Consider the following 27,796-nt stretch of genomic DNA (forward strand, 5'->3'; position numbering starts at 1 on the left):
TCCTTCACTTTGCCTCTCTTATGCTACAATGCTAACTTTTCCTTCATATTTTCCCAATGGTTAACATTCTGCTTCTGAAAATTATCCATTAAAATTTTATCAATTTTGTATTTTGGTGAGACAGTATGAGGAAATGCCATTGTGAAATTAGATTTTTCTTTGACATCAGGCGCCCAGTCAGCAATCCAATCCCATGTGTTTCTATTGAGACATTAGGGTTTGATATAATTTTGGGCAGAAAACATTTTAAAAATGAAACAATTGAATTTTCTAGATGGTCTTGGGGACCACTTAGCTTAAGAGAATACACTTCCAAATCAAAAGACTTTCAATCATTTAAAATATTATTTGGATGATATTTGCTCTGTGTGTAGTAGCCGTTTGAATTTGTATTGAATGCTTGACTGGCTCATGCACACATAGATGATGTATGAAATTATTATTTCATATTTTTCTAGTGTTTGCATTGCAAGTGACATCTGGCTGACAGGAACTTGGAGAAATGGGATACGAAGTGAATGCTGCAGTTACCACAAGCATCATATTTATCAAAAGGTTTAAGGTTGGTCTGTCTTTGTTTAACATATGAAACTTGGAACAGTGAGTGGGAGGCACTGTGTTTTTGTGTTGCCTGCATGTTTTAACTGAGTTGTTTAGGAAAAGAGCAGTCAAAGAATAAACACTAATTGTATTATTTGTTCTGCTCATGAAACTAAATATTATACATTCTAATTTTAAGAAAACACACTTAAATTAGATTTGATATAATTTCCATACATTTTGCCTGTATTCAGAGAATTTACAGACTTCATGTTAGACAAGCACGCATATTGAGCACTAGTCATCATTATTCAGAAAAGGCAATGTGGGAGAAAAAAAACCTCAACTGCGTTTTTAGTTTTATTTTCTAATTTGTGAATGTGCAAAATTGAAGGAAGACATGTGAAAACATGTAGTACAGTGTTTGCAAGCTCTGACTCTGCTGAAATACACACATATAAATATACACATTTTCCTATCCTGCCTTTTCATGGAGGTCATGGCACCAATTACGAAATTAGTCATGAGAGACAGCATTCATTTAACAAAAATTTATGAACCTACTATGGACTACATACTAGCAGGGTACTGGAGAAAACCGGAGAAATGCAGAGGAATCAAAAAATCCCTGCTGTTAATAAACTCACAGTCAGGTAACAGAGGAGGTCAATATGAAAACCAAGTTCAACGTAGGGGTATAGATACAATGAGAAAAGTGTGGAAGCATTGACAAAGTAGGGGCGAAATGTGTCAGTGGTCCATCTACCAAAGACAGTTTAGGAAACAGAAAATGCATTATAGAGGACATTGTGAAAGCCTTTCAGATATAAAAGTAAGATATACTCATTTTTTGAAACTCGTAAATTTCAGGAAATTAGAAAGATGGCAAAAATCATCCTTGTTATTATTATCTAAAGACAAATATTGCCAGCTAGCTTCTACCATTTCCCTCCATTCTTTTCTTGATATATATATATATATTTTAGTTTTGAAAGCATTGTGATAATACTGCAAATACATATTAAAAAAGAAATTAGATGCTGCATTCCAAAACAGCCAACATCATTGTTGAATTCATTTCCATGTTATTTTAAGCTCTTCCTATATATATGATTGTTAATGACTGAATAATAGTCTGATTGATAGTTAATGTCATAAACTACCCATTACTCTATTAGGTTATTTGGTTTGTTTTCTAACTTCCTCAATCAACAATAAGTTGATGACTTCTAGGAAAAAAGAATTCAGGAGAAGAGAAAGAAATCTTCAGTGGTGGGGTCCCTGGTACCAGCATAAGGCATGAAAAAGGTAAGTAACATTTATTCAGCAACTGTTACAGTACTAGGTACTTTACCTGTACTATTTTGTTTATTGTCACCGGAACCCTGATTCAAGCATGGTATAGTAGAAGTAGACTGGATTCACCCAGAGCTGAGTTCACATTTATTTCCCAACTTTGTCCAGCTGTGTGATTTCCAGAAAATCAGTTATAATCTCTCAATTGTTGGCTTCCTCATTTATAAATTGGGGCAGTACTAGCATTCATTCATTTAACAAGAGCTTATTAGGCTCACAGGATGTATAAGGTATCTTGCTAGGCATAGGGGACATAAGGTCAATATGATGTGTCTCATGTCTTTGAGGGGCTGACAGCCTAGTGGAAGAGTCAGACATGGAAACGGGTTGACAAGTCTCAGAAGAACACAGATGAGAAAAGAATGCATTCTTCCTGGTGGAGCAACATTTGGTCTGGATCCTAAGTAATGAGAAGCAGGTTTCCACTTGCCTTTCTTCGACAATAGCATTCATCTTCTGCTACCCAAGCAATCATATGGTCAGTGTGGTGCCTATTCGCTCTCGTCCCTGCCCTGAAGAAGCTTACCAACTAGTATCAGTCCTAATGCCCAGAAGAATGTGGCTTCTGTTTTATAGACTTGCACACTGATTTATTTAAGAAGTGATTGTGTTGGTTTGGGAGTGATTGGTTTCTACCAGAGTCCTTCCTTCTAAGAGATGTGTCTGACCTTGTAAACAGAGGGTCCTGTTAACCCATCAAGGACCATATTTTGACACTGTATTTTGAAAGCCTCATTAATCTGAATAAAACTGTTACTAAAATATCTGTATTTTACAAAAAGAGAATATTAAGCAATATGCAGACATACTTTATAATCAGATTTGTACCTACACATATTAAGTCCCTCCCTGCTTAAAATTCCCAAATCTAAAATTAAAGCTAGAATACTCAGACCTAATGGCAAGTTTTCAAACTTTCCTAATCCAGCAATTTAAATGCCTCAGATTAAAGTGGTCACTGGAAACTGAAAGGTAATTTTAGCAAAATTTTCTTCCTTTTCCTCTCAAAATTTTACCCAAAAGTGTATCTGAAGGTTCACCAAATATGGAAAAGAAAATATATTTTCAAATTTCACTAATTAGCTCCAATTTTAAAATAAAGCAATCTATAACTCCTGTCTTCTGTTTTAAACCAATGGTGTATCAGTTAGCTGCTGTCATAAAACTACCGCATAACAATCCACTCCACGTTTCAGTGGCTTAAAACAAGCATTTATTTAGCTTCTGAGTATCAAATTAACTGGGATTTGGCTTGTCTAGACTGGTCATGGCTAGTGGTGGCTCTGTTCCATGTGTTGCTTATCCGCTTTTTAACACCTGTGGATAGGTGGAGGCATGTCCTTCTCATGGCAATGGCAGAGTCATGAAAGACTGAGTTCAAACGTTTTTTAAATTTCTGCTTACATCACATCTGCTAACATCCTACTGGTAAATCACTTAGCTAAGCTGAGTCAAGGCTTGGAAGAGCACTGCAGAATTACATGTCAAACAGCAAAGATACAGGGAGTGGTGAAGAATTGGGGCCATTCACACTATCTATCTCCAAAGGTCATAGCACTTTTCTACAAAAAAGAATGAAGTTACATTCAATAGATTTTTATTTTTAATTATTATTTAAAGCTGTCTATATTCCAGGCACTGATTTATCTTCTCCTTACCTTCCTGCAATCCTACAAAAACCATTTCAACATCCCTATCATGCAGATGAAGAAACTGAGTCTGGGGGATGTTTGAATAAAATGCTTAACCTTGCATGGCTGGTCAGAGGTCGAGTCTGGAATTAAATCCTGTCTGTGGGCTTTGTCTTCTGTTCTTTCTGCTATGGGAAGCTGCCTCGATATAAAATTTCAATTGTAAATTTTAAGATCAGGAAGGAATTTTTGAACTCATCTAATTTCTTTATTTTGTAGAGGGAAACAACCACAGTCCAGAGAGACGACTTCGATATTTTTATCTTACTAATTAATAGAAAATCCAGGGACGAGAACCTGAGTCTCTTGAGTTCTCATTTTCTCCGTTTTTTATACAGGCTTTTTCACTGTATGCAAATTTACTCGGTGCCTGCTATGTGCCTGGCACTGTGTTGACCCAGTTCTCTGTTGCTAAAATCATATTCCGATTACAGAAATGAAGAGAAATAGAAGATTGTTTGAGTACCTACTATGTGATACAATGGGTGTCCGTGTTTTCCTAAAATCTACCAAAGACTGAAATTCTAAACTCCTGCATCAGTTTATTTCAACCCAAGTATAAGACAGATTTTCTCTTTGGCCCTGACCTATTCTACATGTCATAGAGGCCAAGTTGGTCTGGGAGGCCACAGGAGCCGGGCAGGCAGTCCAAGACTCACCGCTGCCATTGAAGGTGGGCACCTTCCTCGACTTTGGCAGCTGTGTAACAACACTGAAACCGTACAGCTGCCAGGTCTCAACTTAATTAGAGCTGACCTTAAGATGGATTTTGCAAACCACTCAAATAGATCTCTCTGTTTGGAAAGTTTTCAAAGTAAAAAAGGAGAAAACAATAAAATGCCTCCAATTTGCAATCCCTCCCTCTGAGATTTGCTGTGTGCAGCCCCCCTGCTCTCCCCAGCACTGAGTCATTATCCCCAGAGGGTCCTTCAAGCCTAAGGCTGGTGGGAAGCAAGCAGAATATGACTTAGAGCTGCTTGTGTGAGATCACAACTGCCCTCCCCATTTTGCTGGGCCCACTGTGTTAGCTGCTGGAAGACAGGAAGGGTAGGGAGGAGAAGCTGGAGGCAAATCCTCCTGGGTACGAGAGGTATCGAAACAAGTCGTGGCATTTCCCTTCCAAAAAAGAAAGTGCCGCTTGCACCTAGGCTAGGGCCTGGCACATAGTAGGTGCTTGATAAATATTTGTTGAATGAATGAATGACTGTTTTTCTAGTGTTATTGCTTGTCTAGTTTTGGTTCACTTGATTTGGGGGAAATCTGTTTGCCCAGGGCCCTGGTATTGCATAGAAGTTAATGGTTTGGACTCTGTATTCAATCACTCAGCTCATGGGTATGAGGGTTTATTGTGTTCCAGGCATCAAGGATTTGACAGTTAGCAAACCACATGTAATTACTACTTTCATGGAGCTTACAGTCTAATGAGATAAGTCAGACACGAGTTTTGAATTTTGACTCTGGCGCTTACTAGCTCTATGTTGACAGGTTATTTATATCTTTGTGTCTCAGTGTCCTCATATGTCAAAAAAAGTATAATCATAGAACCTAATTAAATGAATATATATATAAAGCACTTGGAATATTGTCTGACTTTTAAAAAGCACTATGTAAATGTCTGTGATTACCTCATATATTGCTGTGAGGATTAAATGTGAAAATGCATGTAAATAGCCGACTCTGATGCTGGCATGTATTAAGAACTTCATAAATGGTAGATATTATTATTTCCCATTATAAGGAGCTTTATTGCAATTCTAAACTTGATGTAGGGGAGGTGGGAAGTAGTAAGAACTGTGTTGGCTGGAGAGTATAGCTAGGTCAACTGCGACTAAAACTCTAATCTGTGTTCTGATTCTCAGGCAGATACTTTGAGCAACACACACACACACACAGCCCCCTTACGGCACGTTTAAGGACACAATCAAGAGGAGAGGTGCCTGTGTCCCTAAATTAAATGTTCCTAAAAGCTGAAATCCATTTTTTTCTGGATTCACCCTCATTGCCACAGTTATTCTACTTGGCCCTGCTGGAATGCAGCTGGAGAGAATTTCCCAGAAATGCCAGGAGAAGATGCCATGCCAGCTAGGGTGCCTTTGGGGACGGGGGGAAGCAGGGACAGATTCTCTCTGCTCTTGGAGGATTCTCCCCCAGCCTCAGAGCCTGTCAACATCTGTAGAATGATGTATTTTCCTTCACACTTATGTCCCTTTCCTATATCAAGTGTTTCTTACTCTGTATTGCCCTGGTCCTTTGGATCCAATGAAACTATTAGAGATCTGCCATTAATCATTCTTAATTTTATTCCCTTCTTCCTTTCCCACTGGATTTCGACGAGGGCCTCTCCTCCTGTACATAATCACTCCAACCTGTTATTTTTCCTTCTCTGTGGGTTTCTCCCTCCATTTGAATAGCTCACTCATAAACAGCATCATTGAGACTCAAGATAAGTAGATGTATAAGTGCCTCTGTACTTGAGGCTTCCCATCTGGGCAAACCCTCATCCTCCGCTGAAGCATGTCTATGACTTAAGTTTCCACAGCCCTCTTCAGCAGCCGAGGAATGTCTGCTCTCTCCTCTCCCCTCCCATCGCACACCAGCAGATGTGGCACCCACGGAATCACTCCTAGGCCTCCAAACAGCCCAAGTCAGACCCTCGCCCAGCATACACCTCTGTTGACAATGCAGGAGAGCTGTGATCAGGACAGGAGGAGCAGGAGAGCCAAGAAGAACATTAGAGTACACATCTTAAGGGCCACGGCGTGAAAGAACAACTTGGTCACGGTCAGCGCGCATAAGAAAAGTTATTACAAGCAAGATTCCAAAGAGCTGTTCTCTGTTTTCACAGGAAACAGAAGGTGAAAAGAAGCAGCCTTATATTGTAGCAGGAGAGAGTTTTGCTAAACATACAGTTGAAGCACTTGACTTTGGAGGTGAATAATCCCAGAAACAAGCAACCAAGTAAGTTCCTGAAAGCTGTGTTATACAATGAAAGATAATCATTTGTTTTGAGTGGTTTAGAAAGAGACTTTCCTAGAGATGAGGCTGGGAGTGGGGAGGGGTTCAACTCGACAAATACGTATAATCTTAGAACTGGAAGGGGCATGAAGGGCCCACACCACCTGTTTCACGGAAGAGGCACAGAATACGTTTGCCCAAAGTTACAAGGCTACTTAATGTTTGATACTCTAGGCTTTCTAATGCCAAGTCCAGTGCACTTTTTGGAGCCCCAATTTAACTTAGAGATCGCATCCCACTTTGGGATTCTTTTTTTTTTTTTAGGAGAAGAAGGAGGAAGAGGAAGATAAAAACAAAAAACAAAAAATAATGGATGGTTGATTTACCGTTATGGATCCTGGTAAATCCAGGATGTGTTAAGGATAATCTCCCCTTCCCCGGGAGAAGGAACAGTGAATAGTCCCAGGTAACCATTAATCCTGAAGCTGATTACTAAACCAGGGCCTGTGAAGACCTGCAGCTATCTCTTCATTTTGCTGTTTAAAGGAATGGGTTCCACAGGCAGAGACAGAGCTGTGCTGAAGAGCGACACTTACCATCGGCTCCTCCAAACACATTCTGTGGGAGGGCGTGGGATTTCACAGCAGTGAGAGCAAAACTATTCACAGCGGTACCATATGCTCCCCACCATCAGGAGCTGTGGTACTGGTCACTGGACTTGGCAGGCAAATCAACTGAATGGAAATTCTGAAGACCACAGTAGGAGTTTTCTCTTTGTGGGTTTTGGATGGTAAAATCTTCAATCTGTTCCACAGGCAGAAATCAGAGTGAAAAATAATTCTACACAAATCACGTGTGTAGGGTGTGTGTGTGTGTGTGTGTGCGTGTGTGTGTGAAAGAGCATGAGTGTGTGTTACTTGCAGAAAAGTGACAGGGAAACGAAGGCTCAGCATTTATCTTGTACTATCCTACAGAAGTAGGAGTGCTAATGCTGAACGCAAGAGGGAAAAGACTGAGAAAGTGAAAGATGGAGAAGGATTATTTTTAGTATAAATTCCATGTTTTCAGTTTTTTCTCTAAGAAAAAATGTAAGATTGAGAATTTCCCAAATGCCAAGACCATTTAATAGCAGAATTACAACAGACGAGAAATGCAGCACTTTTTAAAGCTTGTCCTTTCTCTGTTATTAACTTTGTTCTTTCAGTTGTGCCAGAGAAAGCACAAGAGATAGAAATTGGCAGAAATATGGGTCTGCAGAACAGAAATTCAACCTAAATGAAAATACCATGAAAACCTCTAGCAAAAAAAAAAGTCTTTTGTGAAACAGCATAACTTTCATCATCAAGAAAAGGTTTATTTGAATGAAAAGTAAAATTTCGGACAGTCTATTGTCTAATCATTAGTAATTCTGTGCACGTATGGGCTATTTTCTATCTCCAGAGTGGTTTGCAATCATTAGTTAATCCACTCAGCATGCTTAGTCTAAATTGTGTTATATGCGTATAATAGATAAGGATTGTTGTTGGAGAGAGGCAGCATAACACAGCCGGCTGGGGAATGAACTGGAAACTCAGAGGCTGGGAGTCTTCATCTTAACCATCCGGTTAGTCTGCGGTGGGAGCTGAGCCCATCCCACAGGACTTCAAAACAAAGATTCAACTTGTTTAAGAACTAAATATATATATTACAGAAAATTTTTTTTCCAACAATTTTTGGTATTCTTGGAGTTTTAATTTTCCATTAAGTCCCTTTGGCATCATGTGGGCCCAGTCTCAGTTTTCGCCATAGAGAAAATATATTTTAAAAGGCCAGTCTCTGTAAATAATTCTATTGAGGGGCAGCACAGTGGTTACTAAGGGCACATGTCAATGCTAACCAATGGCCTTTTCAACATGAGGAAACAGTCTGGAGAGTTTAAATGTACTGGAACAAATTGGTGGTGTAATTTTCCTTTCTTTTCTTTTTGGGCATTAACACCAGTCTATACAGTTGGTCCTCCATATCCTAGGGTTGCACATCCATGGAGTCAACCAACCGTGGATAGAAAATATTTGAAAAAAAATTTCAGAGAGTTCCATAAAGCAAAACTTGAATTTGCTGTACACCGGCAACTCTTTAGCTATTTACATAGCATTTACATTGTATTTACAACTATTTACATAGCATTTACATTGTATTAGGTATTATAAGTAATCTAGAGATGAGTTAAAGTATATGGGAGGATGTGTGTAGGTTATATGTAAATACTATGCCATTTTATATAAGAGACTTGAGCATCTGAGGATTTTGGTATTTGAAGGGGATCCTGGAACCATTCCCTGTAATGTCACCTGAGGTTTGCCAGCTTTAATTTTTCTCTTGATAAGAAGAATCCTCTACACAAGATTGCTGCTTTTAAGTGTTCTAATGTAATTTTTTCAAAGATGAACCAATGCTTTTGCCCAGCAGAGCTTGTCCACATCATGTTTGGATTACAACGGTGTAGCTTTCCTTTATTTTCATTTGTTTGCTCCCACCCTATCCAAATACATTAATATGTGGTTCAGATAATGTATTCCATATGTTTAATTAGCCATTACATGAAATATAGGAAGGTGTGGCTTTTAAAATGCATTCTCCATTTTCTCCCAGTTTCCTAAATTTTAACTTACATTTTCTGGTGGCTTTTTGTTGTTATTTTTTGTTGTTTTTTAAAAAAATCTTTTCATTATAAAGAATCTGTTCAGACTAAATTTATCTAACTGCTTCAAGTTTTAGATTTTCTTTGGATAATAGAATTTCAGTTCTGTCTATAGACAGATTAAATTAATTCTGTCCTACTTTACCCAATGTGTATAATGAGTCATCGCTCAATTAATGGATACACATAATAAAATATGACTTAAATAAACTGTGTTAAGGAGTTCCCTTTTATAAAGTTTCTGGATTTTTTCAAATTATAATTAAATGTCCATAATTTCCCAATTTCTGCTTAAATAGTTTCCCTGGTAAGATTTTAATTTCTTGCAGGATGTCTAATATGTCTTAACCGTGTCCTGATGTCAAAAAAAGAAAATGACCAGCACTTCATTTGGAGACTATTCAGAAATTCTTTACTTGAACTAATTGATTACCAGTAACAACGGCCCCGAAACACCGCCACAGAACACATGGCCAGCGTTGGGGTGATTCACTGTCGTGTCACTGGGAGAGATTATGAAACCCAGGGTTGCGATGGTGCCGGTTCATGCCTTTTCAGTGAGAAAGCACTCAGGTTCCACAGTGTTAATCTGGCCACGAATGGGAGACGGCTAAGTCTGCCTGGAATGTCTCGCTGCTGGTTGGCAGACATAGCCCTTTCTTCACCTTGGATCTGCTGGGTTAAGGATGCTTTCATAGTAATTTTCCAATGTCTTCCTTGATCAGTCGACTGCAGCATTTTATCATTTTGCAGATTTTGTTTTCTTCATGGGTTATTACTTCCACTGAACTGCACTTAACATCTATTAGCTTAGGTCTCCAGAAGATCAAAGTCCCTCTGTATCTGATTATTCTGTTCTTTGCAATTTGTGTCTCCCCCTCACCCTACCCCCCCTCCCCACCAATCCAGGAGGCTTACACGTTTACAGATTTGGTTTCAGTGTCTTTCCCTAAATTGTTTATAGACATAAAAGCATCATAAAGAGGGCATTGTGTCTCTAGAAGGAGAATAAGACAGGGAAAAAAGTGAAGACAGCAATAGTAATTCTTGTGTTATTTCTATCTCAGTATGAGTCTTTTCAAACTCATGCTTAAATATTTTTTTCTTTTTGAAACAGGGTGGGGGAGGGTGGGAAGGAGGGAGGGAAGGAGGGAGAGAAAAGTGCTAATGTCATAGCAGCTAAATTCCTGCTGAGATTTATTCCCTTTTCTAAATCATTCACTCTCTTCCCCTCCTTTCCTTCCAAATCCCTGTCCTGTCTCCCCAGTTTTAGTTAAAAACATTAGCATTGTCTTTTTTGGGAACCTGTTCATGGGGCCAACATTCCATTCATTTTATGGTTTACTATTAACCTTAATGACTAGGTTCTAATGGAGGATTTTATTTCCTTTCTGAACCTCTAGTAAATAAGAATCATCCTCTAAATTTGGTCTCACAGCTGTGATGTACTGAAGATCCTCTATCAAATGTCAACCCCTTCTCAACAACAGACCAAAACTGGACAGATCAGGGCATTTGCATGAGCCCTAGAAGGAATATTTTTAGAAGCTACACAAGAGGCCCAGTACACATCTATCAGCAGACATGAAGTGGGTGCTTGTGAGTTGAGACAGGTATTAAAAACTCAAACTACATCTGGCAGCTGAAAAAAAAATTAACTCAGAGGAGATTTGAATCAGAGGAGATTATTGAAATAAAGACCTGGAGCTTTTTTTGAAAGGATATTTCAGAACACTATTCTCCATGGTGAATAAAAGAAACCAAAGCAAAAGGGAGAAGAAAGAGAGAGAGAAAGTGTGAGCTAGAGCATGGTTTCTCGAACTTGAATGTGTGTACAGATCACATGGTGACCTCGTTAAAATGGAGACTCTGAACCCTAAGGCTGAGGTGGAAAATGAGAATTTAACCTGCTCCCAAGTGACTCAGATTCTGCCAATCCAGGGGCCACACTTGAGCAAAGAGAGTGTTTCCCCAAGACCCACAGCTCGTCTGAAACTGCAGAAGGCCCCTCACTCTACCTAGCACAAGGGACCGTCTCCTTGAGAGGTATCAGTCTTTGAGGAGGGATGCTGAGGAACTCTAGAGCAATGGTTCTCAGACTTTCCTGCACATTATAATCCCCCGGAAGCTTTAAAAAAATCCCAATGCCCAGGCCACACCCCACATCAATTAAATCAGAATCTCTAGAAATGATACCCAGGCATCGGCGTTTTAAAAAATCCTCTAGGTGATTCCAATGTGCAGCCAAGTTTGAGACGCAATTAAAAAATAATAATATTAACTAAAATAAGAACAACAGCCAACATGTGTTGGCTGCTTCTACACAAATATGGGGCATGATGATCAATACATACAATTTTTTTTCATTGAATCATCAAATAAATCCCTTTTACAGACCAGAAAACTGAGGCAGGGGTTATGTAGCTTGCTCTCAGCTAAAGAGCTGACAGAGCTGCTGTTAGAAAGCAAGAGAAACATCGTGTGTGCATGAGCAAGTGATGGAGGCTGGAGAACTCGCCAGGGAATTACATGTGCACGTGAGTCCAAGTGTTCTTTTACTTGCATTTTGAATTTTTAACCAACAGTTAGTGGTGCCATGTTTAAAAGCCTTTCCCCCTCTCTGCTGCCCTCCCACCCTCAAAGGCCCAAGCCTACCTTCCTGAATCATTCATTGCCTTTCCTCACTCTGGGCATGCTTGAGGCCCTAGACTTTTGAGCTAAGGTAAACAGCCTTCAGTTGCTGGCTCCTGGGGCCACCTTGACTCCAGGTAGGGGCTGCTTTGTCTCCTTTCAGAGATTCCTTTGGCCTCTCTTGCCCCTAACTGAGCAGCAGGGGGAGCTATGGCTATCAGAAAAAACATCCTGTAAAATTGCCCCTAAATAGATAGGATTTTTATATTCTTTACTGAAAGAAAATCTTCCTAGCAGCTCTTCTCCCTAAAGCTAACGCCAACTGTCCCAAATTCCACAGGCCAGGTCAACAGCCCATTTGGGCATGATGATGGCAAAAAATTCAGAGAGGCTCTCATGGGGCCCAGAGACAACTGAGAAGGGGCCGCATGGGTACAATAGTGAGTGTAATCAAGGTGGCTGATCAATCCGGAAGGGAGCCATAGTCAACTGCATCTTTCTGAATGATGTTCCTCAATCAGAATGGACTGAGCAACTATAATGAAATGTATAAAATATAACATGAGCTTTCTTTTTTAACCCTGATCAGTGATTGGAACAGAAATTTTTGTATCAGTCCTCAGTTTTCCCAACTTTAAATGGGTATATTTCAGGTCAATATATGTTCCTCTAACTCAGGCTGTATCTGTGTCAGAGGACAGAGTGTTGGGTGAGGAGCAGGAATCCCCAAGACAACACTATTAGGTCAAAACAGTTTGAGGGAAATTTGAAAAATCCCAGAGAGAGAAAATTCTCCCTCAGTCCACTACAGAGCAAGGTACCAATTTACCCTGAACCATAAATTCAGAGAGGCTGCTTCCCAAGCCTGAGAGGCTTTTCAAAATGGCTGTGGCCCAGACCCTTAGATGGTGAGGTGCTCAGAGGAGATCAAGGCATGTTACTCTAAGCAAATTAGGATGGCTCAGTAGGACCGGAAGCTAAATATACCAACTCATTACATAAGAAACTCCTCCTCTCCCAACTACTCTGCAGTCGTGCTCCTACTTCACCCTCCTTTCTCAACCCTGACCTAGGAGATGACAGGGAGAGGGGTGATGAGTATCCAATGTCATTTTCCATTCACAAGGAGAATCTCTTCAGAATTCCTGCCCTACCCCCGATTCTGGAGTATGTAAGTATCTTCTCTGGTTAGAAGTGAAGGTTGATGGAAACAGAACCTTTCCCATTAAACAGATTTTGGCAACTATGATGCCAGGGGCCTTTAGTGTGTTGCCATGAGTTAATGAAACACTTGGAAAATTGATATGTGAACTTCATGAAGGGCATCATAGTGTCTCTGAAATGGATTTTCAGAGTATGATCTATATGGCTTTGAGCCACTGGAGCAAGTGCTAGCAGAGTGATGTGAAAATATAGTCCGTGCTCATCAGCCTTAATTTCACTTAGTGTATTGTTCGCAAATGTGTCCTAATTGTGTGTGAGCTTTCTTCTCTTCTCCTGGATGCACTCAGTTCTAGTAAAGGGACTGGGCAATTACATTGCAGGCAGACAGATTAGTAGTGGCACAAATGCATGCAAAAATACACAGACAAGGCTTTGCTCTGTAGTCAGAGCCTCCCTGGTAATCCTCCCGTGTCCGTAAATTGAGTTGCCTGTTCACTTATACAGCACCAGCTAAGGAGTCTGCTTCTCCTCACCGAGCTCCTCCTGAGAGTCTCCAAGTTACGCTAGCTGCGAGAATTACATGCTCCGCCCCTGCCTGGCTGAATCTACCCGAGATCCTGAGCCAGACGGGGACACCTGAAAGCAAACACAATCCCTACCTGAGAAAATATTTTACAGGAGAAAAGGGAAGTGACGGTCTTGCTTAAAAAGCTGACCTTTTAAAAAAGGATTTTTTTTTTTTTGAGTCTCATGGACTATGGAGGCTTCCATAATGGTGAAGTCTCAAAGGGAAGGTGGCCTGTAGTTGGAGAGACTTTCCGGCCGAAGCACAGTTCAAGTTCACAATTCACGGGATCAGAGGTCAAGGAGGAAAGGGCGGGCAGGTGGGTGGTCAGACCTGGGAGCTGTCCCTCCTCTCTAGGAATAGAAACTGCAATTCTGCATGTTTTGTTTCTAGGTTTAAAAAAAAAAAAAAAAAGCAGTGGGCGGTTTTGCCCGAATGTCCTAATAGGCTGCCTGAGGCATATAAGCATAAATGATAAACCTTGTTAGATGATAAGCTGAAAAGGTAAATTGAGACCTTATTCAAATTTGTTGGTGAAAACACACTTGCACCCTTCCTGCCCTCTTGTGAGTGGAGGAAGGATCTCTCCAGGGAAGCAGTAGAGGATTAGTGCACATCGGAGGGGCCAACCAATTCAGGAATCAGGAGCACATTCAACTGTACTGACCTTTTACTCCTGTGTCCCCAAATGCTGGATCAGAATTTTTTTCAAGGGCATCACAAAAATAAGCAATTTGATTTTTCTTTCCTGGGCTTAGTCTCTCCCCATCATACCCCACAATGAATAAGTCTGAAGGGGCGGAGCTAAACTATATTTCTTCAGGAATGGGCTCCCACCCCACTTTCATGGATACATCTTTCTCTTTTTCTCCTTCTTTACTTGTGCTTTTTATTCATCGCTAGGTCTACCTGCTAGCTAAAGAAATCAGATTTCTCTATAATTCACCTTCTGAGGTGGGCCAGATTTTCACAAATTTGGACCAAAGAAATTACTCAGAAGCTCCCACCATACTTGAAGCAAACTCCCAAGTGGCGGCTGCCTTTGCAAAGTTTCAGCTCCAGCCTAAACTTTGATGCTTTTCTTCTAGAGAAATGATTCACTTGCCCGCTTTTGATGGTGCTCTGTTTAGCAGGTGTGACAGATGCTGTCGATTTGCTCACTCAACGCCTATTCCCAACCCCCTCCTTTCTTGCCCCTTTCACTGTGGAAGCAGGCAAAGCTCTAAGGTGCTTTCCTACTCCCATTCCCAGCGTCCCTGGCATCTGGACAGGGGTGGGAATGGGTGCGGTTCTGTTGATGGGAGTCCAAGGCAGTCATGGCACTGCTTCTGGGAAAGTGATTTTCTTCCTGAAAAATGGGAGAAATAAAGCTATCACCAACCCTTCGTTTTTCCTGCTGGATGTAGACATGATGCTTGTAGGTACGGCTGCTATGCTATCCAGCAATAAGAAATGCTAAGGACATCGGAGTGGAAAGATAGAAGGAACTTGGGCCGTGGATGACATGGCTGAGTTACCATAGCTGCATGCACCCTGTATGGGTGTCCTGGATTGCCTATCTGCCAGTTTCTTGTTATGTTACCAAAAAACAACAACAAAAAAATTGAAGTCAGAAATATCAGCTATCCTGTTACTTACAAATGAGTATGTTCCTAAATAGAATAGATAACAGAGCAACCAAACCCAAATTAACACCCGAACCCCACCCCACCACCAAGAAAATCTCTGTCCCGCTGAGTTCCGAAACTTGTGTTAGGAGAAGTTATTATGTTGCCATATTCTTATGTTTGCCATTTTACAGATAGGGTAACTAAAGGCTGAGGATCTAAAGCAGCCTTACCAAGGTAACACAGTAAGCCACTAAAAGCTGGGGAATAAAGCCAAGAGCTCTGTAATCCCAGTCGAGGTCTCCTCTGCTCTGTCTCTCCCCCTCAGCTGGGAAAATGTCAAAGGATTTATCAAAAACAGCCTGAAGCTAGATTAGGTATGTTAATACCCAAAGCACTTAATTACTAATACAGTTTAAGGTACATTAACCTAATTGGAAACTTTCTGCATATGGCATAGGTTTTTTTTTTCCCCTGAAAAAATTAATAGTATTTTTTTCAAACTTTTCTACTAGCCCACCTCACTTTTATGTGCTATTATTGGTTTTCAAATTTAGAAAGAATATCACAGCCAAGAGTTGAATTAATGTTATTTCCTCCTATAAAAGGAGGATAAGTAAAATAAAAAAATAATAAAATGTGAGAAAAAGGAAAGATAAAATTGAATCTGATAATTGCGTGTCTCACCCACCCAGCAGGGAAGCTGGCAGGATGCCATCATCAGATCCCAGGGTCATCCATGGCTCCTCCCCTCCCTCACATCCACGTCCAATCAGCACCGCATCCTATTGTGTATAACTATTTCACACCATCCCCCTGCTACACCTTTAGGCCAGGCCCTTGACTTTCTCCTCTGGATTACTGTGACGGCCATCTAGCCAGTCTTTTGTCTGGTTGCAGTCTGTTCCCCATGCTGCAGTTGGAGAGATCCTTATAAAATGCAAATCAGATCTGTCAACTCTTGAGTGATTCCCCATAGCCCTCAGGATAAGTCCAAACTCCTTACTCTGACTTCAAATGCCCTTCATTATCTGGTTTCTGCCTAGTTCTCCAGTCTTAACACTGGATGCTCCAGCTGTATAGAACTACTCGCAGTTTCTCAGACTGGCTTTTCCTCCCTTCTGAGCCTTTGCAGAAACTGACCTCTGCTGGGAGTTTCCTCCTTCCTGGTCTTCCTTTCCTTTCTTCCCACCAATTTCCAAGTTAACTCCTAATCATCTTCCAGAGCCCAAGCACCACTTGTTCTGGAATCCTCCCCTGACCACCTCCTCCCCAGACTGGGGTAAGGGCCTCTCCAATGTGTTCCCATGGCAACCTGGCCTAAAATATACTGAGATAACACTGAAATTATTTGCTTATATGTCTGTCTTCCTGGGGGCATCTTGAGAACAGAGAATGTATTTTGTTCATCTTTGCATCATCAATGCCTAACAATGCAGATGCTTACAAAACAGAAACTCAGTAAAAAGTAATTGTTGAATGAATGAAAAAACAAGCAAACTGTTGGTTGAATGAATGAAAAAACAAGCAAACTTTGGTGGGAATGTAAACTGGCACAACCACTATAGAAAATGATATGTGGTTCCTCAAAAAATTAAAAATAGAATTACCACATGACCCAACAATCCCACTTCTGGGTATATATACAAAGGCAATGAAATCACTACCTCGAAGACATATCAAAAAAAGATAGAGGAAAGAACAAGCAAACTAACCTTGTATTAGGGACTATGCAAAAGACTAATAGGCAGGGAGCCACACAATAAGAAAACTGGGGCGAGGTGGGCAGGAAGGATGAAGTCATAGGGAACATGTTCATCCTGCACTCAGTAAGGAAAGCACAGGGTCTGACATCCAACCCACTGGCTCCCAGGTTGTTCTCAGTTACAAAATCCAAATGGGGAAAACTGGCAGATCTAGAAGCTGCCCCACACTGTCTGAGAAGGAGTGGATGGAGGAGATTCCTGCGGATCCTTACAAGCCTCATGGAGGAGGAATGCGGGCTCCTCTCTCTCTTTCCCTCTTCCTCGCCTCTCCATCGCTCCTTCCTGTTAATGCCATCATCCTAATGTTTGTAGCACGAAACCAGAGGAGCCTCCAGAATCTACTTCTCCTTTATAAGACAGATAACTTCATAAATTATCCACACACATAACCTGTAGAAGCTAAAGCTGACACTTCCCACTAACACAATATGTATGAAGAAGAACTAAGTGGGGAACTGAGGACATTTCTCTGCACTCTCTTCTAATGCACCTTGTTACCTCTACGTAACGAAGGAGTTGTCACTGTACTGGTGTTAGCCTTCAGCCGGCACTAGCTTAGCCACACAACGGTGGCCTGTGTGGAAATACCACATCTCTTGAGACCTTCAGGGTCTAAGGCCTTTATTCATGACGTAATTATGACAGCTGATTAGGCTACCCTTGTTTCTTTCCACACCTGTGAGGATGGCAGCCTGTGGGCATGGGAGCCTGTGGTAAGCACACTTCTGAGAGGTTGACCTCAGCATCAGGAAAGCTATGCATTGCACTTCCAAAGAAACAGGCAAACTGCCTTTGAGAGATCAATGATCTGGAGCTGGCTTCTGAGCTCAAGGGAGGAATCCCTATTAAAGTGACTCAATGGACACAACAAGTAGCTGTGTATGGGTTTGGGACAAACATCTTCTGTATGTGTTTAAATTGTCCATTGTGGCTCCTGATTTGAGTGGCCACAGCCAACCTGGGACAAGAGTTGGGGTCGTGGAGAGGTGGTTTCCTACCAATATCCCCAAGGACTTAGACGTGATCAAAAGGAATGTTCAGAAGACCTTTCAAAGCAATATAAAAATGAAGTAGCAACAGAAATGACAGCTCCAGGGGTATGCAAAGTGCTCTAGCCTGGAACTTTCTGAGGTCTTGCATCTCATTGGATCAATAAACATTTATTGTGGGTTTAGTATATGCAGGCTATGACCTCTGTGCTGTGGATACTGTGAAGTGAATAACACAGCCCCTGCCTTCAGGAGCTGCTCCTCTAATGTGGGTGATAAGAAATTTCCCCAATAAACTCACATATTGAGTGAAAAAATACTACATCAGTGGGACAAACAAACATAAAAGGAGTCAGAAAAAGAGGAATGCACTGCCAGCCAGGATGACGTGGAAGGCTTTCTGGAAGCCCAGCCAGTTGCTAGGTCCTGCTGGAGTGACGGGTGACCAGAGGTCCTCATCGCCTCCTGCTCTCCCCACACTCCCCACCTGCTGCACTCCGGACTGAGGTCTCAGCTGCTGTCATATTGAAGATTCCCCAGATAGACACTAACGAACATGTGGAAACAATAACCAGCTTTTACTAACTTACTTAATGGCATTGAGGGGACTTGGGGAACTCTGCTAACTTTTCTTTGCCTGTAGGACCCAAACATTTCTATTCTTCACTCTTACCTGAGGAAAAGTCTCAGTCTTCTCTCACGTGAGGCCTTTCCGTTTCCCTTAACATGTCATTGTAAATGACACCGAGGCACACCGAGGCTTCTTCTAATGGACACTGTGTAATACTTCTATATGCAGAGGATAAATTGATTATACGCACATTATAAACATCACCTCCAACAATTGTTACTGTTTTATTGTTATTATTTAACCAGGTTGTAGGTCAAGGGAATAGGGTGCCAGAGTAAGGATAGGAAGCCGCTACATTTTGGCAGTTTAGTACAAATTGACTTTCTTCTAGGTTTGCGTCTGTAAGATTTTTTCACATTATCTTTCCCACCACTCCTACTCATGAATACATCCATGTTGGACACACACACAGACACACACACTCATGCACATGCACATACACATGCACACATACACAGGCACACAGCCTTGACTTAGGGATGTGAGTTGAACTAGAATCAATGGTAAAACACCCTTATTAGTGAGCGTGATGATGGGAACCAAGGAGAAGCACCAAAGCCATCAGAGTACATCATTGAAGAGTATTTTCTGTGTTGCTCCTTATCCACTCCATGTCTTAATGTCTTCTCCTTTAGAAGGGGGGTAACCATAGTGCCTGCCTCAATGGTTACATGAATTAGTGTCTGCAGAGCACTGAGAACAGGGCTGGGCACATTGTGAGTACCGTAAGTGAAGGTAGATAGATAAAGCAAACATGTAAATCCAGAGCCCAGCACATAGCCCATCTCTATACGTATTATTCAAGAAGATCCATTCTTAGCTGTTGTTTGAAAAATTCCTCAGCCCCCCCGCCTTAGAGGAGCCCTCAGTTCAGGGTCGGGAACAGCTGCTGAGTAGTGCTGGTTCCCCATTTATCACCCTCTCCACGTGGTGCAGGTTTTAGAAACCTTGTAGGGAACACTGAAATTGAAGCAAGTATAATCGAATCTGGGTAGTACCTCTCCATCCCAAAGTTGGACTAAGGCTTGAATAAGTCCAGCCTATACAAATGTAAAGATACCACCTTTCTTCCTGAAGCCAATAAACCAGTGTGTTGCAAACAATTGTTGATAGTGACCTACAGTAAGAGAAACATTTTCTACTGTGAACCAGTACACAGGCACATAGATTTATGGCTGGGAAAAAAAGCGTCCTAAAACAATATCCTTACTATATACAACACACTGGGGTATTTTCTCTTTCTTCTATTTCATTTTTTAAAGTATTGTTTATGACTATTCAGTTGATTTCACAATCCACCAATAGGTCATGATCTACCCTTTAACAAACACCAAGTCAGACCAAAAGCATCTTTCGGAATGGGCTAATGATCAGAAATGGAATCCTATAAAAGACTCTAAAAGTTCTTTAATGGAAGAAAGATGGCTATTGATTTGGGTCTGTGTACCCAGGTTTCATTCTCCTTGAGAATTTAAATTGCAAAGATAAATTCTCACCTTCAGGTGTGTTTTAAAAAAAAGTGCCTTTGCCTCATAAAATAGAAGTAATGGGACACCAGGCATCATTCTGGGACACACAGATTTCTCTAGGACAAGTAATTATACTGAGAATTATCCAATTGAACTCTGACTGGGCATAACCACGTAATGGAGTGTGTTGGAAACATGGATGTCAAATGTTTCTCTTGGGCCCTGTTCCTGAATTGCAAAAATCTTTGAAATGCACTGACACTTTAAAATCTGTGAGCTCTTTTGGCAACTGATATCAAAATAATTCGAGGTTGAGGTCTCATTCCTCCTGGACAAGTTGCCATGGCACTCTGGTTTCCTGTATAACAAACATCACCAATGCCTTACTTTTGCATAGTACTTGGCAATTTATGAAGTGTTTTAATACGTATTATCTCAACCTCATAACAATCCTGTGAGGTATACTGGGCAGGTATTTTCATACATTGCAATTATGACTGTACTGTCATTTAAGACTTAATGGTTTCCATTTTCATCATAAAGAGGGATCATTTTGAAACATGTTGTTGGCTAATAGCAAGAGACAACGCAATGTGGAAAGAACACTAGATGTGGCCTCAAAGACATGAGTTAAAATTCACAGTGTGCTAATTACCAGGTGTGTGCTCTGGGGGAGGTCTCCTAAGCCCTAGCTTCAAGTTACATTTAGCAAGTAAAGAGGCATAAGTTGTCCTCACAAGTGGAAGATTGATGTACTGGAAAGTAACATGAACTTGACTGTCACACAGAACTGGATTCAAATCCTGACTTTGGCACAAGTTCTGTCAACATAGGCAAGTGGTATAGCCTCTCTGAACCTTCGTTTCTTCATCTGTAAAATAGACATTACAATGAAATATCATTGGCCAATGAAAACATTCTAATTGATATATCATACCTGCATCCAACTGCCTCTAATTTATTCTATTTAAGTGCCAATTTTAAAAAGTAAAGTCTGCCCTCTGTATCCACAGTTCCTCATTGGGACATTCGACCAAGCATGGATCAAATTCAACCACATGGAACCCACAGATACAGAGGGCCAACTGTACTGGCCATTTTATGTAAGGGAGTTGAGCATCTAAGGATTTTGGTATCCATGGGGGATCCTGAAACAAACTGTAAATCTAAGTCACTTTCCTACTAAAAATCTTCCATAGTTTCCCACTGCACTTCAAATAGTGTTGTTTAGAGCCTGTGCCCACTGCTGTTCCTGCTGCATGAAATGATCACACCATCACGACCCCAATCCCACTCACTCTCATCCTGTAGGTCTCAGTGTAAGTGTCACCGCACAAGAGCCTATTCCTGGTCTTTAGAGGCCACAGATATAATTAAATGATTGTTTGTATAACTGTTTGTGTAATGTGGGCTCCTCCCACTGGAGTTTAAATTCCAAGATGGAAGGAATCACGACTACCTTCTTCATGGCTGTTACCTCAAAGCATGGTCTCTGGAGTTACACTCTCTTCACTTGAATCCCTCTACCTGGGTAATTTTGGAAAAGTTACTTCCCCTCTCTGTGCCTCACTTATTCTCCATAAAGTGGAGTATCTTAATGGTGTTCACCCTCATAAAGTTATGTGAAGATAAAATGAGAAATCTTATGGTAAAGAGTTATCGTCCAATGCTCAACACAGCATAATAGATGCTAGCTATTGTAGGTGATAAATGTTGGTTGAACGAGAAGATTAGTTAACTGAATGAGATAAAGTTTGTAAAGAACCACATACAAAACCTGGAATAATAGTAGACACAAAATGTTAGTGCCATCCTTCCTTCATTATTGAGAGAATCCCTCAAGGGAAGCTGTCATCAAAAGAGTTCAAGAAATGTTAAGTAGACAAAGTTAGAATGAAAAAATATGGGAGTTTATTATTATCCAATAGCCAGCTCATAAGCTGTTCATGGTCATTTCTAAAGGAGACAATCCTATGGACTCTTATCACTGAGTGTCAATTCTGGCAATGGGTTGGGAAGGGAAGGGAGCCTGTGGGGAGCTGAGGGTTTGGGACGACATTCATGGTATGGAGAGCAAGTGAAAGTGCCATATGCTGTGTGGAAGCATCCAGGAGCACTGGAGCTTGACGACTGATACTTGATGACTGAGGACTTGGAACAAAAGTAGTAGGAAGAGCTGGGGCCCTGCAGACCTTGGAAAACTGGAAGTAGGAAGAGAACAAACAAGTTCTTAAGGAAGTTTGAAGAAGAAAAATAGAGGTAGTGGAAAGTCTTAATCTCTAACCGGACCAAAGGATAGAAAGAAGCTTCTTGCGACAAAAAGCACAGAATTAAGGGTTGAACCAGTTCCGCCTGGACTACTGGAGATGTTCCTTTGCAAAATGAACTAGGAGCGAGTGTGTGCAAAAATTAAAAGAAAATTGGGTGACTTTCACAGGTGTTGCAATGCACTGAGCTTGCCTGGTGTGTTGATGTGGATAGGGTTTGACAGCAGGATTCACTGGGAGTTTGAGGTGAAGATCATGAAAGATCATAAGTCATCAAGGCAAGATGAGGAAGGTGAAGCTGAAGAATTGCCAGTAGGGATTGACTACAGATAACAGTTTAAGGAGGAAGTTGATGCTTAAATAAATAAATAATTTTAAAAAATCCATCAAGAATACATGAGACCAAGAAAAGAGATCTTTGATATTGTTGTCCAAAATTCAAGGTAAAAGTCTACTTATTCACCTCAACGTAAGAGACGGGAACAGAGGTGTACATGACAAGCTTTGCATCTGGTAAGATTCATGTGTGCTCTCCCCAGTCAAACCTTCCTACTTGCAATTATTCCTCATCTCTATGAAAAGTCCTCACTGGGGACTTGACTTCTCAAGCATAGAATACCATTTGGCAGCCGGGAAGGAAGGAGTTAAAGAAACATGGTTGTGGCACAGCTGGGAGCCATTAACAATTAAGTTCTTGGACAGAAACCCAGCAGGAAGCTGACAAGGGGCTGCAGAGACACAATGGCCTCTGAAAAGTAAAAACTTGATTTAGAAATGAATGAGCTGCCTTTACCAGTGAACCTTCAGCAAAACCCAAATCCCCTAATTAAGAATGAAGAGCAGATATTGGTTAAGAGTTTATATTATGCCTTGCCATAAATCAGCGTTCTTAATAAGAAAGATAACGGGTAAGTTAATAATTTCTGAAAATATATTTTTAAAAACTACGTAAGATAAGAAAGTGGTCTTGACCTGACTTAAAAATCCATAAACATAAGATACCTTAGTGCTTTCAGCCATTTGCTTCTCAGTTCTGTTTCCATTTTTGATGGCAAGAAGTTTGATTTTGGAGATACACTAATAAATCTAGTACTTAGAGTGATATTATCTCAAACAGAGTTCCCAGGTCTCATGCTTTTCAGCTCATACTTTCTCCCTGCCTCTGATCCCCTCACATGAAAGACCCCATCTTCCTACTGATTTTTCTTGTTTCTCTCTAGCCCAACAGGATCCATACTAGACATCCAAGATTCTCTAATATTCTCTGATAAAATTTAATTCATGATAAGTTTGCAGAAACCTATGGGTTACTCCAGCCAATCTTCATTTCTTCTTTCTCCTACCATTTCTAGTCCTTACATGTATGTTTCATCTCCACCATCACTATTGACCCAATCTGATCATGCTGAGTTTGGCACTTTATTCGTGTTGTCTTTGAGTCATTCAGTTGTCTAATGTATAAAGCATTACCTTCTACTAAAGATTTCAAATCACTTGACAGCAGGGGAATGCCTCATGATTCATGTTTATCTTCTGTACTGCTTTATTCAGTGCAATTTACACAATAAAACGTAAAGAGTTATAAGTCCTTTTAGAACTGAATGAGTACCTCTACATAACTGAAAACTGCCTAGGCTGTTTGAGAAGGTAGTAGGTAGAGAAGGAACAAGAGAGTACACTGATATATAAAATAGTAGGCCTGGTCAAAAACGTTCTCTGTATAAGACTCTTAAGGAGAATATAATATAAAAAGTCAAATGGAGGAGCATTCCGACAACATAATTTACACTTGTTTACATAAGACTTAAGACGAAATGAATACAAGAGTGAGAGCCATTTCCTTACTTGATCACCATTACTACTGGTTAGCATAGCACCTGACACAACAGAGGAACTCAGTCATATGTGTTGAATGAAGGAATAGTTGAAAATAATCAGTCAATGGTAATATCAATAATTGACTGGATTAGCCAGGGAATATTTCCCAGATACATTGGGGAAAATATAAATTTAATGATGGGAAGGGACATAATTTGAGGCTTCACAAAGAATGAGATTACTTAGGCAAAAGTTAATGGCCTAAGAAATCATAGGGAAGAGAAGGTTGTAGAACACTTTTCACTTTTTCTTTTTAAGAGAGAGGGTTAAGGGATGGTGTGGAAAGGGTGACTATGAGCCCTAGAAAGTTGTGAGCATTGGAGAAGTGAGTATAAAAAGAGCTGGGGGTAGAGAATAATTTAAGTTGATGGAGTCAGAACTTTGAGAGCCTATCAGGAAGTTATGGCAATTAAGAGGGATTAACCCAAACAGATTATTTGGATAGCCTATCAGGAACAGGAAGATATAGGGGGAAAAAGGGCTTGCTTGGGCTTAATGCTATTAGGGAGTATCATTTTCTGGGACCTAGTCCTACAGGCTTCTGTGATGTTAAAATCAAGCTGATAAGTCCCTGGAGGACTTAGAAGCATTTTACTGCCCTCATTTGGAAGGTGAAGCCATTGACCTCAAATCCGAGGAATGTGTTACTTTGTTCTCTTAATAATAATAATGAATTTTCCCAGTGCTAGCAATGCACAAATGCAAGATGCCTGGATGGAGTTGAAAGGGCTCTGCAAAATGGACGGTCCAAACGATGATTGGCCTTGGAAATCTGTGCCAGTGAGACCAGCTTCCATCCAGCCCAAAGAAGTCATCTGACGAGTTTTCACAGCTGAATAAGAGCTGAAAAGATCAAAGGGTCCCCTTATGTTAGGTTGTGTCAGGAGCAAAAGACTAGATAAGGAGCCACATTTCACCAGCACCAAGAATCACACTCCTTCTTCACCTCTTCGAAATGTCAGTTGGAATTTTGTAAGTGGACATAAAGGAGGATGTAGCTATGCTAGGCAATCATCAATTCATGATCAATGGTCAAGATATTTTGGAAGCCGTGTAAGTAGCACAGATACTCACCATTTCTGTGATAAGGTTTTTATCTTCTTTTGAGAGATAGTCCCAAATTTTAGCAGAGTTCTTGGCTAGAAGGAAAATACGACCTCACATCTCTATCAATTTCGACTCATATTCATTTTTCTGTATGAATTTGACACACATTTGTCAAGGAAAAAATATTTTATAGAAGCATTTTTTTTAAATGCTGTAGGTAGGAATTGGCTGTGCTTTCTAATTAGACCCTATAAAAAGCCAGTTCCCACGTGAACGAAAGTTCCCTTGGGTTACCAATAACGGGCCTCGCTGGAATGTCGGGAAATTCAGGCAGAATCGTTGGGGCCAATCTCATACCATCTGCTCAGCATCCTCAAAAATCCTATTCCAGAAGGCAGTTCTTCGAGTTTTTAGGCGTGTTTTTGACTTCACTCAGTGTGGCTGATAAAAATAACCTTCATATTTTGAATCACAATTCCATGCATACGTTCCTAAAAAAATTGGGCAAAAATTTCAGTCTCTCTAGTCTCCCTCATTGTCTGTCTCGCAAACTGTACTTAGCTGAGAGAACCAGCCTCCTTCCTTAATGATTGTATATTAAGAGATGCTGTCATCTCGTTAAAGAGTGTGCCAAGTGGATGTCTTCCTTTGATCACTTGTCCTCTGTTCCTGTGGACTTAGAGTTGCAGCAGCCTCTATTGTTTGAGTGATAAGTCCATATCTGGTGAACAGGGGAGTTCTTGCTATCAGGGTGAGAGGAATGTCTTTAATTATTTATTATCTACTTTCTGTAAACTCAACTCAAATATAGCAGGCGGCAAGCAGAAACCAAAATGATGTCTTGTTAAGATTCATAGCGTTTTCTCTGAAAAGAACATATTCTTTATCAAGGACTGAGAAAGGGTCCTTTTCCCTTTTCCTTCAGCATATGAAATATTTACTTGTTAGGCCGCCTCTGAAATAACCGTTTTCCGTAGAGCTGTAGCAGCCCAGCCCATCAGTGTGCTGGTTAATTAAGTGTGACCTAAACCAACTTGACTTGAGCTCTGCATTAAATGCACAAAACCCATTTGAGCTGACCAGCAGTAGAAGTGGTACTCAGAGAAATTGGAAAGGATTTCTCCCAAATGCTTTCTACTTACTTACAGCACTCAAGTAATGGTTGAAGATTAGCATATGACATGACAGATTACATTAAGTCATGTCTTTGCAGTGCTTTATGACAGCACTATCACATTAGCTTCTTAGCACTGGCACATCGAGGCATGCAAATGTTTTCAGACCCTCTTATTCAAATCTACAAGCTGACATGGCAGCCCTGATATGATTATTAGTCATTTGAGAGACTTTAATTCATGTCATCAGATAACAGGTTCTGCTAAAAGGTTATAGAAACTGTCTGCTTTTAATGAAGCTCTCAAAAAAAGACCCTCAGAAACCCTGTTACACACCAAGAGCCTTGGTTTGACTTTATTGACAAGATCCCCCTAAGAATGAACTTGAGTGGAATAGCTAAATAGACATCCAGACATTGGCAATATTGTCTGTTTTTCAGAGAAGACCCTGTGGGACGGTTGCGGTGATCTCCCCTCTTACCACACTCCCTCCAGCTCATTCTAATTTGACTGTAGCCTCCAGTACACAGCATAGATGATGACCCTTAGACATTTTTAGAATCTGATATCCAATATGAGTCTTACAGGCATAAAGATAATTATTCCTAGAACATTCATTACAGTTTGGGAATCAGCACTGCCATAGCTCACAGTAATGGGTTAATGGTGTCTGGCCAAGCTTGGCATGACTAAGTGGTGATGTGATTGAAGACCATTGGAGTTTGTAATCCGTAGTTTGTTTGCTGTAAATCGGTTTTGTAGTCAAATGCTTTGTTTTATAATGTGGCGATCTGCACTTAGGCCCCCATAGAACCTGTCTTTTCAAAATGCTTCCACATAAATCAATGGAATTTGGCACCAATGATGATCTTGTCAGAATGAAGGAAGATGGCACTAGGAAGATGGGCTGGTGCACTGCAATGAAGCAGAGCACCACAGAGAGACCTCTGCAGGTGAAAAAAGTGTTTCATGAAGGATCCAAGAGACAAAGCATTTCCCAAAATCTGGAAAAGTGAATGCAAATGCAATTTTTCTTTCCTTTTCTTAATTTTTTTCTTAAGGTCCAAAACAATGAATACTGAAAAATCATTGCTGGAGAGTTTCTTAAGAGCAGAGAGTAAATGTATTGATCAGTCTCTAAAGTCTGTTTTGTTTTTCCTTTTTTTGGTTATTAATGTTCAGTGTCAAAGTGTTCATTCAGATCTCCAGAGTAAAGAAAGACACATTTACAGTTTAAAGTAAACTAATTTATAGCCATTCCACTAAGAAAATATTCAAAATTATTTGACTTGTGGTTGATTTCATTTCTCTCTATGCAGAGGTGTTAACATATATTGCCTTAACTAAATTATGAATTTAATGTTATTCATATTACCTTTTTTCTCTAAGTTTCTTTTCCTTGTTTCTTTTCAATTTAACAATTATTTTTGAGATCATCTAGTGTA

The 27,796-nt window shown here is 40.5% G+C and overlaps 1 long non-coding RNA gene across 1 annotated transcript; it reads left to right on the top strand.

Moving 5' to 3' along the window:
• Positions 1 to 1,511: 1,511 nt before the first annotated feature.
• Positions 1,512 to 16,927, top strand: LOC309604801. Its single transcript, XR_014231056.1, has 2 exons — positions 1,512 to 1,848; positions 6,433 to 16,927. It is a non-coding gene; the product is annotated as an uncharacterized lncRNA (long non-coding RNA).
• Positions 16,928 to 27,796: the final 10,869 nt, after the last annotated feature.

Source organism: Balaenoptera borealis (assembly GCF_965194805.1).
Source record: "Balaenoptera borealis genome assembly, chromosome: 1".
Classification (NCBI taxonomy): Eukaryota; Metazoa; Chordata; class Mammalia; order Artiodactyla; family Balaenopteridae; genus Balaenoptera; species Balaenoptera borealis.